Genomic DNA, 20,425 nt, shown 5'->3' with positions numbered 1-20,425 from the left:
AATGGGTTGACTTGCCATTATTTAGTACTGAATGCTGCTTTCGAAAACAGCTACTGCTACTGCCTCAACATTAGTTGGCTAATGTATATGTTGTTGCCTTTGGCTCATGTGTTAATCAACTGTGATAGCAAGGTTTGTTTCATTCAAAACAGGTTGTATGAGTCATAGCACTTGAAGAGGAAAGAACAGTTTGGATCACTTTGCCTAGAAGGGGGCCATGTACCTGGCAAGTCCAGATGGCTGCACGGACTCCTTTAGCCCTTCCAGCAAATTGTTTATATTCTTTGTCTCAGTAATTAATTCTACTTTTGGAAATCTAACCTAAGGAAATGATCCTTAGGAGGTAGTTCAGAGAGTGGTTAAGAACACACAGTCTCTGGAGTCAGATACACTTAGAATTGAATCCCAAGTGGTGGTGATGTTGAGTATGTATCCACTAGAGATTTATATTTTTTTTCCTCAAGTCATCATATGCAATTTTTAAAAAATGTCTTCTTTGGGATGCAATTCACATACCATAAATTTACTCATTTGCAGTATACAATTGAACGGTTTAAACATATTCACAGAGTTGTGCAACCATCACTACAATCGATTTTATTTTATTTTATTTTTTTAAAGATTTTATTTATTTATTCATGAGAGATACTGAGAGAGAGGCAGAGACACAGGCAGAGGGAGAAGCAGGCTCCATGCGGGGAGCCCGATGTGGGACTCGATACCCGGTCTCCAGGATCACACCCTGGGCCAAAGGCAGACGCTCAACCACTGAGCCACCCAGGCGTCCCTACAACCGATTTTAGAATATTTTCATCTCCTCAAAAGAAATCCTCTGTTCATTAATCACTCCTCATCTTATAGAACCCTACATAATCACTAATCTTTTTGTCTCTATAGATTTGCCTATTCTGGAATTTTCATGTAATGAAATCATACAATATGTGATCTTTTGTAACTGGATTCTTTCATTTAGCATAACATCTTTAAGCTCATTAATGTCGTAACATATATCAATCTGTGATTCCATTTTATTGGTGAATAATAATTCTAGTATTTGAATATATCACTTTCATTTATCCATTCATCAGTTGATGAATATTTGGATTATTTCTATTTGGGGGGGCTGTTACGAATAATCTTCCTGGAACATTCACATATACCTTTTGGCATACAAGTTTTTGTGTGGACATATATTTTTATTTCTCTTGGATATATTACCCAGAAGTAGAACTGCTTAGTTATTGGATAACTCTGTGTTTAACCTGTGAGCAATTGCCAAACTGTTTTCTAAAATGCTATATCCCTTTACAAACCTACCAGCAATATATGAGGGTTCCAGTTTCGGCATCCTCACGAACACTTATTATAGTCTGCCTTTCTGATTATAGCCATCCTAATGGGTATGATTTGATATCTCATTATGGTTTGTTTTTTTGTTTTGTTTTGTTTTTTCTAAGTAGGCTCCATGCCCAGCACAGAGTCCAATGCGGAGCTTGAACTCATGACCCTGAGATCAAGACCTGAGCTGAGATCAGGAGTCTGCTGCTTAACCAACTGAGCAACCCAGGTGCCCCTCATTATGGTTTTGATTTGCATTTCTCTAGTGGCTGATGATGTGGAGCATCAATGCATGTGCTTAGTGGTCATTTACATATCTTATATGGAGATTGTCTATTTAAATCCTTTGTCCAGGGGCAGCCTGGGTGGCTCAGTGGTTTAGCACTGCCTTCAGCCCAGGTCCTAATCCTGGAGACCCAGGATTGAACCCATGTCAGGCTCCCTGCATGGAGCCTGCTTTTCTCTCTGCCTGTGTCTCTGTCTCTCTCTCTCTTTCTGTGTGTGTCTCATGAATCAATAAATAAAATCTCTAAAGAAAAAAAATTCTTTGTCCATTTGTAAAAAATTGGGTTACTTGTTTTTTTGTTCTTGACTTGTAAGAGTTTTTAATGTATATTCCATTTACCAGTCCCTTATCAAATTTGTAAATATTTTCTGCCATGTTGTAGGTTGTCTTTTTTTTAAGTAATCTCTACAGCCAACATGGGGCTCAAACTCACAACCCTAAGATCTAGAGTCTCACACTCCAGTGACTGACCCAGCCAGGTTCCTGGTCTTTTCATCTCTTGATGGTATCTATCATTTGCATTTGTCCAATTTGTCTATTTTTTCTTTTGATGCTTTTCTACTCAATGTTTTAAATTTCTTTTCTCTCTTGATCCTACTCCAACCAGGCTTTCACCCTTACCAGTGCATCAAAATTACTCTTCATAAAGTCACCAGTAACCTCCATATTATTGATCAAATGGTCAAGACTCAGCCTTCATTTTTATTTGACAGAGCTCTCACCCCTTCCTTCTTGAAAGCAAATACTAAGCCATATTCATTAGCTTCCAGAATACTACTCCCTCCTGGCTTTCTCCTACCCCTCTCATTGGCTTCTCCATCTCAGTCTCCTTTGCTGCTTCCTCCTCATCTCTCTCACCATTAAACACTGGAATGGAGTGCAGCAGGATGCACACCTTGGATTTATATCTCTTCTCAACAGTCACTCTGCTGATGATTTCATCTAGCCTAATGGCTTTTTTTTTTTTTTTAAGATTTCATTTATTTATTCATGAGAGACACACAGAGAGAGAGGCAGAGACACAGGCAGAGGGAGGAGAAGGCTCCATGCAGGGAGCCTGATGTGGGTTCGATCCTGGGTCTCCAGGATCAGGACCTGGGCTGAAGGCAGCGCTAAGCCGCTGAGCCACCTAGGCTGCCCAAGCCTAATGGCTTTAAATATCATCTGTATGCTAATAATACCCTGACTTCTATCTCTGGCCCAAACTCTCTGCCTAAAACATTCTTCCCCCAGATAGGTGCACTGCTCACTGCACTTCTAGCTATGGGCTGAATTGTGTCCCCCACCCAAAATTTATATGTTGAAGCCCTGACCCCCAATGTAACTATTTGGAGATAGGACCTTTATGAAGGTAATTAAGGTTGAATGAGGTCATGAGGGTGGGGTTCTGATCCAATAGGAATTAGTGTCCATATAAGAAGAGACACCAGAGAGCTCCATGTGCACACACCCAGGAAAGGCCATGGGAGAAGACAGCAAGAAGGACCATCTGCAAGCTAGGAAGAGAGCTATCAGAACCCAGCTATGAACTTTGATCTCAGATTTCTAGCCTCCAAAACGGTGAGAAAATAAATGTTGTTTAAGCCCCCCAACCTATAGTATTATGTTATGGCAGCCTAAACTGATTAATAAACTCCCACACTCACTTCAGATTTTTGCTTGATGTTTCCTTTTCACTGAGGTATTTCCTCATTGCCTGTTTAAAGTTGCAACCTTGCCTAACCCTGGCATTCTTTATCCCCTTTTCCTGTTTTATTTTTCTCCATCATATCATCAGATATATATACTACCTATACTTTATTTTTTAATTATCTGTCTTCTGCCACTGAAATGTAAGTTTTTAGGGGTAGAGTCTTCTGTTTACTTTGTTTACCTGTGTATCCCTAATACCTAAAACAGTACCAGGAAAATCATAGGCCTTTATTTTTTTAAAAAAAGGCTTATTAATTTATTTGAAAGAGACCTCATGCACACACATGAGCCAAGTGGATGGAGGGGCAGAGGGAGAGGGAGAGAGAATCTCAAGTAGACTCCCCACTGGGCATGGACCCCGACAGGGGTCTCAATCTCAGGACCCTGGGATCATGACCTGAGCTGAAATCAAGAGTTGGTTGATTAACCGACTGAGTCACCCAGATGCCCCAATTATAGACCTTTAAAAAATAAATGTTGAATGAATGATTGCCATTGTAGCCTGAGAATATGTGATGAAATTAGATATATTAAATTGGGATTTAGGGCAGCCCCAGTGGCCCAGCAGTTTATCACCGCCTTCAGCCCAGGGCATGATCCCACACTCCCAGGATCGAGTCCCACGTAGGGCTCCTTGCATGGACCCTGCTTCTCCCTCTGCCTGTGTCTCTGCCTCTCTCTCTCTCTCTGTGTCTCTCATGAATAAATAAATAAATAAATAAATAAATAAATAAATAAATAAATAAATAAAATATTTAAAAATAAATAAATTGGGATATAATGAAGTTGGCTACTTCTGTGAGTTATAATTCAGGCCTTCATGGTTACTTCTTAGGAACTATTAATTAACAGCTTAGCTAGCTTTATCAGTTAACAAAGTTCCTTCCCTCGTGATCATTGCAATGAAAGATTCTTGGTGAGCAAGCCACAACTGGGGCTGAGATACTCTTTATATAAACAGAGCCCAGTCCTAAAGGATCATGCTTGAATGTTCTATTCGAACACCAGATATATGTTGGTGGGTCCTCTGAATTTGTTAGGAGGTCATCTTCAAAGCTGTGTGGTCCATCACTGGCATTGCTGTGCTCTCCCCTTTTTAGTGACCTAAATGAAAAATGTTTTGGCATGGTAGTATCCTCAAAGAATTGGCTTAAATGTCTTTGGTTCTTTACTAGGATCTGTATTTCATACTGGTCATTACACTTTGACCCTTTAAGATAGATTTGTTTTTGTTTTGTAGCAATTCTTTTTTTTTTTTTTTACGATTTTATTTATTTATTCATGAGAGACACAGAGAGAGGCAGAGACGTAGGCAGAGGGAGAACCAGGCTCCCCCCAGGAAGCCCAATGTGGGACTCAATCCCAGGACCCTGGGATCATGCCCTGAGTGGAAGGCAGACTCTCAACCGCTGAGCCACCCAGGCATCCCTGTAGTATATGGCACAAGAAGGCATCAACAGAAGGATCACTAGTGAAAGATATAACTTCATTATTTTGATGATGGAATTTTATATAGATACATTAATATGAATAAGTTATATTAGTAGCCACTGCAATAGGAACTCTAAGTAACGGGAGAAAATTAACTGATTCAGCTTGCAGTCATCCCTAAATCAACTGATACTCTTGCTAGTTTTAATTAGAGAGTATATTTATTGTATAATTTATATAAGCAGCTTTAGTTGAAGTCAGGACAGATCATTGTTATGTTCTGGTATACCGTGTACTTTAGATGTACTTTTCTTTAATAGTTCTCTTGTAAATTTTCACAATAAAATAAAATGAAAATTAAGTTAATTTTTTATTTGTAAAGTAAACCTAATGTGGGGTTGAACTCACAACCCTGAGATCAAGAGCCACACGTTCTACTGATGGGGCCATCCAGGTGCCCCAAAATGAAAATTAATTTTAAAAATTTCTGCTAACTTGTTGACACCATCATAATGGTATTTTCATCCATGGCCATTTGTAAGAATTACTGTAAATACTATACAGTCTCAAGGCATTTTGCTCTGGGCTTTACTATTGCATGTATCATTAATTATCCAAATCCTATTACCACTTGAACTTTCTAGTATTTTGAATGGCATTGTCTTTTAAGAGAGCTCTTCTAATTGCAGAATCTTCGTATCCTTGGATTTGCTGGTTCAGCATAAATAGTGGTTGACTAGTCTGTAGATCCACATGTCTTATGAACTGTCTATTTCCTGTGTTCTCTACCTGCTGAACTGGAACAGCATTTGGAAAAAAAGATGCTACTATCTTTGCTCTGATTTACTGTCTGAGTAGAATCTCTTATTTAAATATGGTTTGGTCAAGAGGCATTATTTAGTGGATTATATATATATATATTAAAGATTTTGTTTATTTATTCATGAGAGACACAGAGAGAGGCAGACATATGGAGAAGTAGGCTCCCCAGGAGAAGGTCAATGTGAGACTCAATCCTGGATTCCTGGATCATGCCCTGAACCAAAGGCAGACACTCAACCACTGAGTCACCCACACGTCCCAAGAGGATTTTATTTTTTAATTCAGTATAATTGATGATATTACAACAAAGCAAAGAATCCAAACTGCAATACTGAGTGATATGGCACAATTTCAAGTCTCGTATAGTATCATGGGAAGTCCACCTTTAGTCATTCCACAAATCGATCACTTAATTTATCATTCAGCAAGCATTTATTAAATATCTTTGTGGGGAGGCATTTGCAAATATTGGAAATACAACGTGATAAGCTAAGGACCTTGCCCTAATGGAGTTCACAGATGGTCAACTCCTATTTGGTGTGATAATGCTACAATAGAGGCACGTAATTTTTTTTTTTTTACGTAAATGTTTTAATCCTATGTGAAGGATGATTTTTGGAAAGACATCATTATAATATGTTTTAGGGAAACAAAACATTGGGAGCAAATCACTTTTAGGTTTAAGATTCTCTATTTTGTTTGTTACTAGATATTTACTAAAAATATACATATATATTTGAATGCCTCCTGAATGCTGGGAATTGTGCTTAAAGAAAAATTAGAGGGCAGCCTGGGTGGCTCAGTGGTTTAGCGCCGCCTTCAGCCTAGGGTGTGATCCTGGAGACCCAGGATTGAGTCCCACGTTGGGTTCCCTGCATGGAACCTGCTTCTTCCTCCGCCTATGTGTCTGCCTCTCTCTCTCTCTGTCTCTCTCATGAATAAATAAATAACATATTTTAAAAAAAGAAAGAAAAATTAGATGTGGTCTCTTCCCAATGAAAGAGACAGACATTGAACAAGTATAGAGTTAGATATTTTAAATATTAGAAGAAATCCCAAAGAGGTGTTCTGAAAGACTATAGGGATTTTAGATAGAATGAGAGCCACTTAGCATATTGTATGTTATCTATCCCTGTATAACAAATAATTTCCAAAATTTTAAGACAATAGTAAACATTCTCATATAGCTTTCATGGGTCAGGATTTCAGGAGAGTCTAAGTAGTATAACTCAGAATCTCTCATCAGTTTATAATCAAAATGTCAGTTGAAACACTCATCTGAGGCTTAACAGAGGATGGGAAGATCCAATTCCAGCATGGCTCACTCACATTGTTATTGGCAAGAAGCCCTATTTCTTTGTTCCATGGACCACTCCGTATAGTTGCTTGTCCTCAAGAGAGAGTGATCCAAGAGAGAACGAGCTAGAAGCCTTATGTCTTTTTTGACTTGCCCCAGAAGTCATACACCTTTATTTCCATAGTATCTTATCAGTTACATAGATCATCACTGTTCAGCATGGGAAGGGGCGTGAGTACCAGGATGTAAGGATTACTAAGGGCCATCTTGGAGGCTGGCTAACACATATATAAATCTCCAAATGCAAACTTGCTGAAATGAAACTTTTCAGAAGAATCTAATGCAGGTATTTTATAAACAACTTCTGTTCATGTTCAAGTTCACATTCACTTGCCTATCAGTAGAAGATTTGCATGATTCTATTTCCTGCTTAATAAAGAACCTACCTCTTCCTAATTTCTTCCCCACTTTTCCAGAAATGTTTACAGAGTACCTATAATCATTAGGAGTTCAGTTTTGCTCAGTTCAGAGAGGTGTAAAGATAGAATAGTTTCCCTCAAAGCACTCATGGTCTGATGGAGGTAAACTTACAGTACAAATGTGATAATGGAGGCATGAACAATTAGGTTGGAAAAGAAATATCTAAGTAGAGTAGGGGTCAACAAACCATAGATCATGAGCCAAATCTAGCTCACTGCTTGTTTTTTTAAATAAAGTTTTATTGATGTACAGCCACTCCCATTTGTCTATTGTCTATGACTGCTTTTGCACTGTAATGGTAGAGTGAAGTCATTGAAACTGAGGCATTGGGGATCCCTGGGTGAAATATTTTTCCTTCAGATTTTCAGATTTATAGTTTGTCTCCTACTTGGACTTTTGGACACCTACTACTCTTTTGCCTAGAAGATGTGAAACATCTCATCTTCATTGTGGTACACAGCATTGGGATTCTAGGGGTTCTCCTTTCTTCAGGTCCTCTACCCCATCAAAGTTGGGTCAAAACTCAGTAGTGGTCAAATCTCAGTTGAACTAACAGTTAACCAAGGTCAATAATTCACCCTTCAGGGGCACCTGGGTGGCTTAGTGGTTGAATGTCTGTCTGCCTTTGGCTCAGGTCATGATCTCGGGGTGCTGGGACTGAGTTCCACATCAGGCTCCCCATAGGGAGCCTGCTTCTCCCTCTGCCTATGTCTCTGCCTCTCTCTGTGTGTCTCTCATGAATAAATAAATAAAATCTTAAGAAAAAATTCACCCTTCAAAGTTTCACTTTGGCTCTTTGTGTGAGGAGGAGGAGATGTGGGCTAAGAGCTATAGTGCCATGTTTACATTATGTCTCATGTTTTCTTTTCTTTTCTTTTTTTTTAAGATTTTATTCACTTATCCATGAGAGACACACAGAGAGAGAGACACAGAGACACAGGCAGAGGAAGAAGCAGGCTCCATCCAGGGAGCCCGATGTGGGACCTGATCCTTGGTCTCCAGGATCACGGCCTGGAACGAAGGTGGCGCTAAACTGCTGAGCCACCCGGGCTGCCCTACATTATGTCTAATGTTTTCTTATTTGTTTCTTGTTGCCTAAGTTCCAATAGTTGTAAGCTGCAGTGATTGAGGGTTAACCTAGTGTAGTCTTACTCCATTAAAGACTCCTCTCCAATGTATTATGATATATCCCTTCATACCTTATCTCATGATGCTCCCTTCAGCAAAAGTACTTTTATGGCTCCTCCAAGTCTTATCTCCAATGTCACCTGTGTGGGAAGCAGTCTTTAATTTCTCTAGCTTGGGGTTGGCAAACATTTTCAGTAAAGAACGAGGTAGTGAATATTTTATGCTATACAAGCCAAGAGCAATGAGAGTGCCACTCAATGCCTCAGTTTCTTTCTTTCTTTCTTTCTTTTTAAAGATTTATTTATTTATTTATCATAGACAGAGAGAGAGAGAGAGAGAGAGAGGCAGAGACACAGGAGGAGGGAGAAGCAGGCTCCATGCCGGGAGCCCGACGTGGGACTCGATCCCGGGGCTCCAGGATCACGCCCTGGGCCAAAGGCAGGGGCTAAACCGCTGAGCCGCCCAGGGATCCCTCTTTTTTTTTTTTTTTAAGATTTTATTTATTTATTCATGAGAGACACAGAGAGAGAAGCAGGCTTCATGCAGAAGCCTGATGTGGGACTCAATCCCAAGACTCCAAGATCATGCCTTAGGCCGAAGGCATGAGCCACCCAGGGATCCCCTGAACTTGTTCTCACTAAAATCTCAACCCTTTATTACATCAACCCAATATTTGCCTTTGCAGTCTGGATGAGGTGTTTATGCTCCTGGTAGCCTAATATTTGACCATCTGGCTTTCCTCAGGTGGCTTTAGATCTGCTCTATGGAACCCAATAATGGCCTTTAAAAGATATTGGCCTTTGCCTCAAGCTAGGCTAGTCTAAGTCATCCCCAACCTCTCCTTTGGGGGGAGATTCTAGTGGCTGAAAAGAACCACTTCCACCGTATCTTCAAGTAATAATTGCTGATTACAGATACAGCTGGTTGGTTACATTTATTACCAATAGGTCCACGGTCAAGTTGATCACAATTATAGAATACATGCTGAATACCTTCTTATTACCTCTCACCAATAGTATAAGGAAGGCTATTCGGCTTAATAGAAAATGTGCAGACTCTGAGAGTACCTTTCTAATGGGAATGAGAGAGTGGGAGGTGGGTGGAGGTAGGGAGATGGGCAACCCTTGTCCTTAACCCTCATTCATCCGGAGCCACCCAGATCCCCTATTTCTTCTTTTCCTCAACCCATGGCCATTTAAAGTTTCCCTTGCCTGTTCCTGTTTGGCTGTTGCTGATCCAGAGTAAGTTGGAGCAGATGTGCCTGAGACTTGAGTTTTCACCATGCAGCTGAGGTGAAATCTCCATAAGAGAGAGCAAAGCAACAAAACGAAAGGAACCCAAGTCCTGATTGACCAGGTGGAGCAGAAGTACCTGCAGTCAAGAATCTTCCAGGCTGTTATTTGACAAATAAATTTCTTATTCTGTCTTTAAAAAGAAAAGAGAATCCAGACTTTTGATTCAGGATTAGATTTGAGTCTCAGCTCTTGTTCTTACTATTCTTGTGACCCTGTTTAAGTCACTTAATGTCTATTAGCTTCAGCTTCCAACAAATGTAAATTAGGATTGTTACAAATTTTGCAGAGATGTTATAAGTATAGGAAAGAAGATGGTAAGTTTAAGATGGTAGTTGATACATTTTTAAAATTGAGTATGTTGGATTTTTTAAGATTTTATTTATTTGAGAGAGAGAGAGAGGGAGAGAGCACAAGCAGGGAAGAGAGGGAGAAGCAGGCTCCCTGCTGAGCAGGAAGCCAAATGTGGGTCTCAATTCCAGAACCCTGGATCATGACCTGTGCTGAAGGCAGATGCTTAACCAACTGAATCACCCAGGTGCCCCGAGTACATTGGTTTTAACTTAGAACTACAACTCAGACATTTTTCCTATCAGAAAAAAAATACCATATTTTGAAATCTCTCTGTAATCTATAAGAAGATCTTGAAATACCAGGTTTCTAAGTTATTTAGGTTTTCTTTATGCCCATACTGGAAGGACTAATGGTTTCAAATCAGAAATCAGGAAGAGCTAAAAAGAACAATTTAAAAACAAGGAAGAACTTTTGATGAAAAAAATCGTATCTGGCTGAACTGTGTTAGCAGAAAAGTACTCTGGTAATACCTGAGTTTTCCACAGCAAGTAATTTATCTAACAATCTAGGGTATTTGTAGGGGAATTGAGAATACTGGAGCTGGAACACCTGGGTGGCTTAGTGGTTGGGCATCTGCCTTTGGCTCAGGGTGTGATCCTGGAGTCCTGGGACCAAGTCCTAGCATCAGGCTCTCCCTACATGGACTCTGCTTCTCTCTTTGCCTGTGTCTCTGCCTCTCTCTCTGTGTCTCTCATGAATAAATAAATACAATCTTTAAAAAGAGAGAGAGAGAATACTGGAGCAAGTAAAAAGGAACATTGAACTGCCTTTGAAAAGCTGGTACTACTAACTTTTAGGAAAGACTCTCAGATTCAAAACCTATTTGCTCTCACTTTACACACAATGCTAATAAACCTGGTTATCTGGTTTCCTAGGACACAGATTAGGTAGAGGATTGCCAAAGCCAGCCAATCAGGACATCATAAGAGGTACTACCTAATATCTTAACAAAATAGGGGCCAAAAAGCCAAAGGAAAATTATTAGTATGGAGGCAGCCCAAGTGTCCATTGATAGATGAATAAAGAAGATGTGATACACAAACACACACACACACACACACACCCCACATATGGAATATTACTCAGTCCTTAAAAGAATGAAATCTTGCCATTTGCAACAATGAGTGGATCTACAGAGTACACTGGTAAGTGAAATAAGTCAGTCAGAGAAAGACAAAACCATATGATTTCACTCATATGTGGAATTTAAGAAATAAAACAAACGAACAAAGAAAAAAAGGAGATAAACCAAAAGCAGACTCTTAACTATAGAGAACAGATGGTGGGCAGGGGGATGGGTGAAATAGGTGAATTAACAATACACTTACTTCTCAGGGATGCCTGGGTGACTCAGTGGTTGAGCGTCTGCCCTCAGCTCAGGGTGTGATCCTGGAGTTCAGGGATCAAGTCCCACAACGGGCTCCCTGCATGAAGCCTGCTTCTCTTCCCTCTGCCTATGTCTCTGCCTCTTTCTGTGTCTCTTGTGAATAAATAAAATATATTTTTTTAATAAATAAAATCTTGGGAAAAATGTACACTTATCATGATGAGCACTAAATAATATATGGAATTGTTGAATCACTGTGTTGTATACTTGAAATGAATATAACACTGTATGTTGGGCAGCCGTGGTGGCTCAGTGGTTTAGTGCCACTTTCGGCCCAGGGCCTGATCCTGGAGACCCGGGATCGAGTCCCACATCGGGCTCCCTGCATGGAGCCTGCTTCTCCCTCTGCCTGTGTCTCTGTCTCTCTCTCTCTCTCTGCGTCTCTCATGAATAAATAAATAAAAAAAATCTTAAAAAAAAACACTGTATGTTAACTCTACTGGAATTAAAATTTAAAAATAAATAAAGTGAAGATTAGGAAGGCAAAAAAAAAGGAAGAAAAAATCATTAGAAGGACATAAAAGAACACAAAACACATCAATCTTGGATCATTTGGGGTAGAGCAAACAGCTTGGCATATTTCCGTGTTTCTTTTTTTTCTCAAGATTTTATTTATTTATTCATGAGAGACACACAGAAAGAGGCAGAGACATAGGCAGAGGGAGAAGCAGACTCCCTGTGGGGAGCCTGATGCGGAACTCGATCCTAGAACCCCGGGATAACACCCTGAGCCAAAGGCAGACGCTGAACCACTGAGCCACCTAGGCATCCCTATTTCGGTGTTTCTTGAGGATGCATCACTTTGCACTCTAGTTCCGAATGCTAACAATGACCAAGAAAGTAAGAAGGTAAATTATATTTGCTATACCTTTCAAGAATGCAGAAATTTATTTTATTTAAAATATTTCATTAAAGGCAGATTTTTAAGCGTTTTATACTTAAAGGGCTTACTTTCAATTATTTATTTATTTTTAAAAGATTTTATTTATTTATTCATGAGAGATACACAGACAGAGAGAGAGAGAGAGGCAGAGATACAGGCAGAGGGAGAAGCAGGCTCCATGCAGAGAGCCTGACGTGGGACTTGATCCCAGGTCTCCAGGATCGTACCCTGGGCTGAAGGCGGCGCTAAACCGCTGAGCCACCTGGGCTGCCCTACTTTAAATTATTTAGAAAACAAATTCAGATTCTTCACATTTTTCAAACGTGTAGATAAATGGAGCTTTTCTGAGTTGTAATAGCAAAGTCAGAGTAAATACACACCAGCCTATGTTGACAGGTCTTCTAAATGCGTCTTTAGATCTGGTTGGTTGCTTTGACCCCCAAGCAAGAGAAAATAAATAATGCATTCCACTACAAGCTGACTAACTGTAAAAGTTTAACAAGCTCCCATTGGCAGGGCCAGCTCTGTGGAAAATAAAAAGTAGAAAATAGTAAAGGTATGCAACACCTTGTTCTAAGTTCCTAAGAATTAAATGATGATCACACAAACAAACCCACAATGTAAAAATTTTTTTAAGATTTTATTTATTTATTCATGAGAGAAAGAGAGAGAAAGAGAGAGAGAGAGAGAGAGAGAGGCAGAGACACAGGCAGAGGTAAAAGCAGGCTCCATGCAGGGAGCCCGACTTGGGACTCAATCCGGGGTCTCCAGGATCACGCCCTGGGCTGAAGGCGGTGCTAAACCCCTAAGCCCCCCGTGCTACTCCACAATGTAAATTATTTATGCTGCTAAATAATATGGAACTATATAGGGATACCTGGGTGGCTCAGTGATTGAGTGCCTGCCTTTGGCTCAGGGCGTGATCCTCGAGTCCTGGAATCGAGTCCCACGTTGGGCATCCTGCCTGGAGACTGCTTCTCCCTCTGCCTGTGTCTCTGCCTCTCTCTCTCTCTCTCTCTGTGTCTCTTATGAATAAATAAATAAAATATTTTTTAAAAATATGGAACTACATAAATTAACAAAGATTATATATATGAATAATTTTTTAAATATTTTATTTATTCATTCATTCATTCATTCATTCATTCATGAGAGACACACAGAGAGAGATAGGCAGAGACATAAGCAGAGAGAGAAGCAGGCTCCATGCAGAGAGCTCGATAGGGGACTCGATCCCGAGGCTCTAGGATCATGCCCTGGGCTGAAGGCAGGTGCTCAACCGCTGAGCCACCTAGGCGTCCCATATAAGATGAATTTATAAATAATGTGTAATACATACAAACTATTATTTAAGTGAATTCAATAATATCATGAAGTCCATTAATACTATGGTTCTTTGCCTTTGTGATACCTTATGGCTCTCAGAGGGTTATTCAAGTGTCAGAGTGATTGAAGGTTCTGCAAGGCTACCAGTCAGGACCACATGAGCCCATCTGCTTCTCTTCCTTGATGTCCTAGACACCAAGGTCTTCCTTGCCTGCTTCACTCAGAGAGAGTGAGATTCATTAAGATATGCTGTGGGAATCCGCCATACACATGACAGGTCTGTTAGGGCTGCAGTGTACCATAGTATTTCCTCCTTCACATCCCCTTGTGCAAAACGCCTTGAGAATTGGATCCTTGTCTGCCTTGTGTACAGCACAGGGCTGTTGTGTAGTAGTATCCAAACATTTCTTGAACGAATGTGATAGAGTGGCAATGAAAGCTTGAGGTACCTAAAGCCTTAGTTTGGAAAGCCTTTCTCAGGACTAACGGCACGACCCCGGCACATATGGGCTACTTGGGAGTACAAAATAACCTACAACAATCTGTAGTCAAAGTACATACCCCGAAATTAACTCAGGCAAGGTTCCAAATCCAACCACCAGCAACTAGGAAAGTGTTTTTGTTATTATGCTGGTTTTTCTTTGGGACTGATAATTTATGTTTCGTATCAAGAAGTCTTCATTTATTAAAGTAGAACATCTTGATTTTGGAGAACAAGAAACCCTTTTCCTTGCTCTGCTATTCAGTAGGGCAGAAAGTTTAGACCAACTCTCTCTCTCTTTTTTTTTTTTTTTTTTTTTACTTTTTTAAGAAGTAACTTAGCATGCCCAAATGTCTAAGTACACAACTGTTGTGCTGCTGTAAGCACAAGAGAAAACAGTCCAGGTAGAAAGGAAAGGAGAGAAATGTTTAGGTTCCCTATTCTCTGAAGAATAACATAGGGAAATGAAAGTGAGCTAAAGAGAGGAAGAGAAATGGTAGCTGAAGAAACAGCCAAGAGAATCAGGAAGAGAGATTGCAAAATCATGTCCCCTTTACCCCTAGTGCGTTTGCACTTGCTTCTTTCTCTGCCTCTTCGTTGTTTGAAGGTACCAGGCATGTGCTCCCACACAGCACACCCTCGACCTCTCCTGGTCACACTCTGTCATGAGTCACAACCTTGATTGCTGTGGAAACAGCAAAGAGCAGGGCTCTGGGGAGGAAGACAGTGCCTGACCCAGTGTCCACTACTTCAAGAAATGGGCATAAGGTGGCAGCACTGGTAGTGCCTGCAGGTGTTGTGGAGAAAAACTTGGCCAAGGGCCAGCTGTACTCGAGCTGCTAAATCCCAGGGAGAAGATGGGAAAAAGGAACTCTGTTAAAGACCTCTTTATTAGGGTAGTTAGTAATGGGAAGAGCATGGCTTCTCCTAGGGGAGCAGTGACACTCAGGGGTTCCATGGGGAGGAGTGGCTGAGGGGCCCACCCACACCTTTGTTGAAGGAATAACTCCCACTTATGAGGAAAGATTAAGATGGCTTTGATGAACAACATGGATGAACTCTGAGAACATGGTAAGTTAAAGAAGCCAATCAAAAAGATCATATATCATATTGTATTGTATGAAAGATCCAGAATAGGCAAATCTGTAGAGACAGAAAGATTAGTGGTTGCCTAGGGTTGGGGCTGGGGAGTATGAGGGGTGACTGCTAAAGAGTATGGAGTTTTATTTTGGGGTGATGAAATGTTCTAAAATTGATTGTGGTGACAGTTGCACAACTCTGAGTAAGCTAAAAACCATTGAATTGTGCACTTTAATGGGTCAATTTTAATATATCTCAATAAAGCTGTTACTAAAAGAAAAATAATGACTGATGAACATTTATTTTAAAAACAGAGAGGAAAGGTAATAATATAATAATATGAGTGTGCTTTTAACATTCTCTCTCTCCCCATCTTCGGAATAAGGGCGGCTTCGGTGTGGGGGAGGGGCATCTCTTTTTCTGGAATCCCTCATCTCTAAGACAGTGCCATGGTAAACTTGAAGTTGCATACAAAGCACCTAAGGATCTTGTCAGAATGCATATTATGTTTCAGAAGGTCTGAAATGGGACCTGACATTGTGTCTTTCTAAGAAGGTCCTAGGTAATCCTGAAGCTTCTAGTCTTAGAACTACATTTTGAAAAAGAGACTCTAAGACACCCAATGAAATTGTGTTTATTGTCTGACTGGGATCAGTATCATGTCAGCTTGGAACTAAAGCTAAGAGATCTGGGGCGCCTGGGTGGCAAAATTGGTTAAACGGTCTGACTCTTGGTGTTAGCTCAGCTCTGATCTTAGGGTGGTGAGATCAAACATCGTGTCCTGCTCTGCACTCAGCCTGGAGTCTGCTTGAGTTTCTCCTCCTTCTCCCTCTGCCTACACCCCAGCAACTGCTTGCACTCTCTCACTTTAAAATAAATAAGTAAATCTTTAAAAATAATAATAAACCTAAAAGATCAATTAAATAGTTTTATTTTGACCTCATACTTGATAGTGGCATTTATATGTATAGTGTCATAGACACACACACACACACACACACACACACACACACGATGCTTCTTCTAATAACAGTTAATACCAGTATCTTGAAAAAGTACATTACTAAAGTACATTATGGGATTTATTATCTATTTTTATTGAAAAGTTAGGATTTGGAATTTGTAAGAAAGCTAGATTAGAATCCTGACTCTGTCATTTACCAGTGTCATGGCTTTGGATTACTTTATCTGAGCTTCAGTATCTTCATTTATAGATTTATAGAGATAACACTATCTTTCTTAATGGATTTTTGTGAGTACTAGAGACTATATGGTGTGCACATAGTGGTCACTCATGAGATTACTATTATTGTCACCAAATATGTGTGAGATAGGAGGATCTACCCTTCTTTCTTTTTCATGTCTGCATCACTCCATTTTTTTCTTCTAAATCTCCTAGATCTTGAAATTTTGGCAGTATAGGAGATGCTTCTCTCTCTTTTTTTTTTTTTTTAGATTTTATTTATTCATTTAAGAGAGAGAGTGCACATGAGGTGGGGTGGGACAGAGGGAGAGGGAGAGAGACAAGCCGGCTGAGCTCTGAGTTGAAATGGCCCAATCCCAGGACCCTGAGATCATGACCTGAGCCTAAGTCAGACGCTTAACTGATTGAGCCACTCAGGTGCTCCAGGAGATGCTTCCTTAAGATTATTTTTCTTTATCCATTTGAAAAAGGCATTGTAGGGATGCCTGGTGGCTCAGCTGTTGAACATCTGCCTTTGGCTCAGAGTGTGATCCTGGAGACCCAGGATTGAGTCTGCATAGGGCTCTCTGAATGGAGCCTGCTTCTCCCTCTGCCTGTGTCTCTGCCTCTCTCTCTGTGTCTCTCATGAATAAATAAATAAAATCTTTTTAAAAAAAAGAAAGAAAAGAAAAAGGCACTATAGAGCTCTAGTAAAATCCATATGGAATATAATTTTTCATATGTAGATTTGTGCTTATTTTTAAATATTAAAGAATTCAAAGGGGGATCCCTAGATGGCTCAGCGGTTTAGCGCCTGCCTTTGACCCAGGGCACGATCCTGGAGTCCCGGGATTGAGTCCTGGGATCAAGTCCCACATCGGACTCCCAGCATGGAGCCTGCTTCTCCCTCCTCCTGTGTCTCTGCCTCTCTCTCTCTCTATGTCTATCATAAATAAATAAATAAATCTTTTTAAAAAATTTTAAAAATTCAAAGTAAAAGTTCAGATCTTCAATAAGGAATTTTGGTCTCCTTGACTTTTTTTAAAAGTTTTATTTATTTATTAAAGATTTTATTTATTTATTTATTTATTTATTTATTTATTTATTTATTTATGAGAAAGAGTGGGAGTCAAATGGTGGAGGGGAGTGCGGGTAGGAGCAGAGGGAGAGAGAGAAGCAGACTCCTTCTTGAGCACAGAGCCCTATGCCAGGCTCCATCCCAGAGCCCTGAGATCATGACCTGAGCCAAAGGCAGATGCTTTACCGAATGCCACCTACGCATCCCATTACGTTTTATTTATTTAGGTAATCTCTTCACCCAACATGGGGCTCGAACTCTTGACTCCAAGATCAAGAGTCACATGCTCTTCTGACTGAGCAAGCCAGACACCCTGGTCTCCTTGATTCTTAAGTGTGAAGCTGAAATAATTCAACCACAGTGATCTTTACTTTTGTTGAGAAAATTTTCAAATGGAGTTGCTTAATTTCATTTTAGGGCCTGTTATTTTCCTTTTCCTTTATAGGTACAGCAGGCAAATTCTCCTAATGCCTGGCCCTCAGGGAAGCCTACAGAGAGAGGCAATTTGGAAAACCCTGTTTTGGAACAGAGCAGCTCCTTAATAGCTCCCCGTGGAAGAGGGATTCCTGCTGCAAATGACATGACATCACAGGCACACAGCTCAGGTTGGAGCCAGGACAGCCATTCCTTCCTTCTTGAGGCTCTCGGACCTAGGCGATCCCTGGCCTGCACCACTAGGTGAGTACTCAGGTGCCTTGTTCCTCCATGTTACACTTGGGTTATTCTTTGGAAGTTACAGAGATACAGGGGCTGCCCGATATGTGTGTTTACTTTTCTTTTCATATTCTTTTGACTTTTAGGCTGACTTAATCTCCTTGGTTTTCCTGGTTTCTGGAAGAAAATGTGGCAGACATTATCATTGGCAAGTTCCTGCCATGCAGCATCAGTAAAATTTGTTTCTTCCCTTTTTTTTTTATCCTTTTATAAATTTAACCTCTTGCCAACAGATTTCGATCACCATGTACTTAGCATTACCTGTATGAAGGCCGAAGCAATATGAAGACAAGAATTTGTTTTCTTCTCTATTTGATTTTTAAATTATAGAAGACTCTAATGCTGTCAACTGGCAAATGTTTAGAGTTTAAGGTAAACATCATTCCAACTTTTATAATGTTTAGATTTTAAGGTAAACATCACTCCAACAGAAAACTAGTTTTGAAGATGAACTTTTTTTAAAACCTATTTTATAAAGAATTCTCCTGAACACATATTTTCAAATTTGAAAAAGAAAACAAGGGGTTCGTAGTTCAATGCAGCTCTGAATATTTAGGATTTCTTCCATTAACTGTTCTGCTTTGTGTCACTGCTGCATGAGGTGCTCCAAAAGACTGAACTGAGGACACCAGCCCTCTGAAAGGAATAGCTATGTGTTCAGGGAGGGAGGAAGTGCTAGCTGCTGGCTTGGGACTTCCCAGGTCACTAATTTTGAAACCCTCCAAACACTGACCTAAAGATCAAATTCTTGTCCTCAATAGCAAGGATCAAAATGTTGGAAGGCTGTATTCTGTTTCCTCATCTAGCACCAGGACTCTGTTGGGAGAGTTGCAATTAAATGGACTCTAAGTCCAGCTTGTTCTTTTCTTCCTCATCTGTCCAATTAAGAACATTATTTGATTTGGTGCATCTTAGCCATTCGTTTTGGTGGACACTTGTTTCTCTCATTAAAAAGACCAAAGACCATTCTAAGCTCGGAGTCAGCCAAGTAGGCAGAATAAGTATCTCATCATTCCACGTAGTAGTTGCCTTAGGAGCACTGGGTTCCAATCTATGCAGGAGTCTCTGTCATAAGTGTTGTTATGTACAGGAGCCTGAGCTTTGAGGGCAGCTGTGTGGCATAAATTGTACCTCGTGGACATCTTTGTACTACTTAGTCCAAGTACACTTACCCATGGTAAGAGCCTATGTGATACTGAGATAAAAAAAAAGAGAGAAGAGAGAAAAGAGGGAGGAGCAGAAGTTATCTTAATTCACTTCTCTTAATTCTCACTAGGAGAAAAGAGTGACTAAAATATAACCTGCATATATGAGCATTAGTAATATTAATAATAATACCTTTGATAACGAGGCCAGTGATTTCACAGTACTTTTATCATCCATTATTTTCTTGTACTCACCAAAATCTCAAGGACCCATAGAATGAATATTGACATGTCTTAAATTTTTCTTTGTTTCTCTTTTCTCTTTCTTCATCAACTTTCTTTGAAAATGAAGGATCTTGACCTGAGTGGTAGGAACTTACAAATTTTGAATGAAAAAAGCCTATATGCTATTTCGGAGGCATTGTCTTTCCTCGTAGGTAGACAATAGCTCGCAATGTACTTTACAGGAGGTACAAAGGTAATGTGTACACAGTATTGTACATCATAGCAGAGTGATGTCAAAGGGCCTCCCATTTGTAGTAAACTGAATGAGAGAATTTATATCCAAAATCAAAAAGTGGAAAATTCTAGACTGGTTTCAAAGCATCACAGTTCAGAGATAGTTGACTCAGTTCAGAGATAGTTGACTCACAGAGAGTCTCCGCTCCGATGCATCTGAGCATACATAGTTCATATGATTAGATTGCGTGAATCTCTTTAAAATTTTGATCATTACAATTTATAAACAAAAACAGCCATTTGGAAATCTGACTTAAAATGAAAGTCTGAACATTTGTCTCAAATGCTGAGATAGCTCTCAAACTGTAGGCTCTTTGCCTTGAATATTAGGTAGGTCATCCTTTCTTTTTTTTTAAAGACTTTATTTATTCATGAGAGGAGTGGGGAGGCTCCATGCAGGAAGCCCAATGTGGGATTCGATCCTGGGATTCGATCCTGGGATTCGATCCTGGGATTCGATCCTGGGATTCGATCCTGGGATTCCAGGATCACACCCTGGGCCGAGACCA

At 40.1% G+C, this 20,425-nt stretch overlaps 1 long non-coding RNA gene across 1 annotated transcript; it reads left to right on the top strand.

Moving 5' to 3' along the window:
• The first annotated feature begins 17,978 nt into the window (after positions 1-17,978).
• Positions 17,979-19,106, top strand: LOC118354018 (uncharacterized). Its single transcript, XR_004813871.2, has 2 exons — positions 17,979-18,216; positions 18,339-19,106. It is a non-coding gene; the product is annotated as an uncharacterized LOC118354018 (long non-coding RNA).
• The last annotated feature ends 1,319 nt before the right edge of the window (positions 19,107-20,425 follow it).

This window comes from Canis lupus, chromosome 2 (assembly GCF_003254725.2).
Source record: "Canis lupus dingo isolate Sandy chromosome 2, ASM325472v2, whole genome shotgun sequence".
NCBI classification, from domain to species: Eukaryota; Metazoa; Chordata; class Mammalia; order Carnivora; family Canidae; genus Canis; species Canis lupus.
Note: the sequence above shows the minus strand (reverse complement) of the source record. Positions and strands in the feature narration are given on the sequence as shown.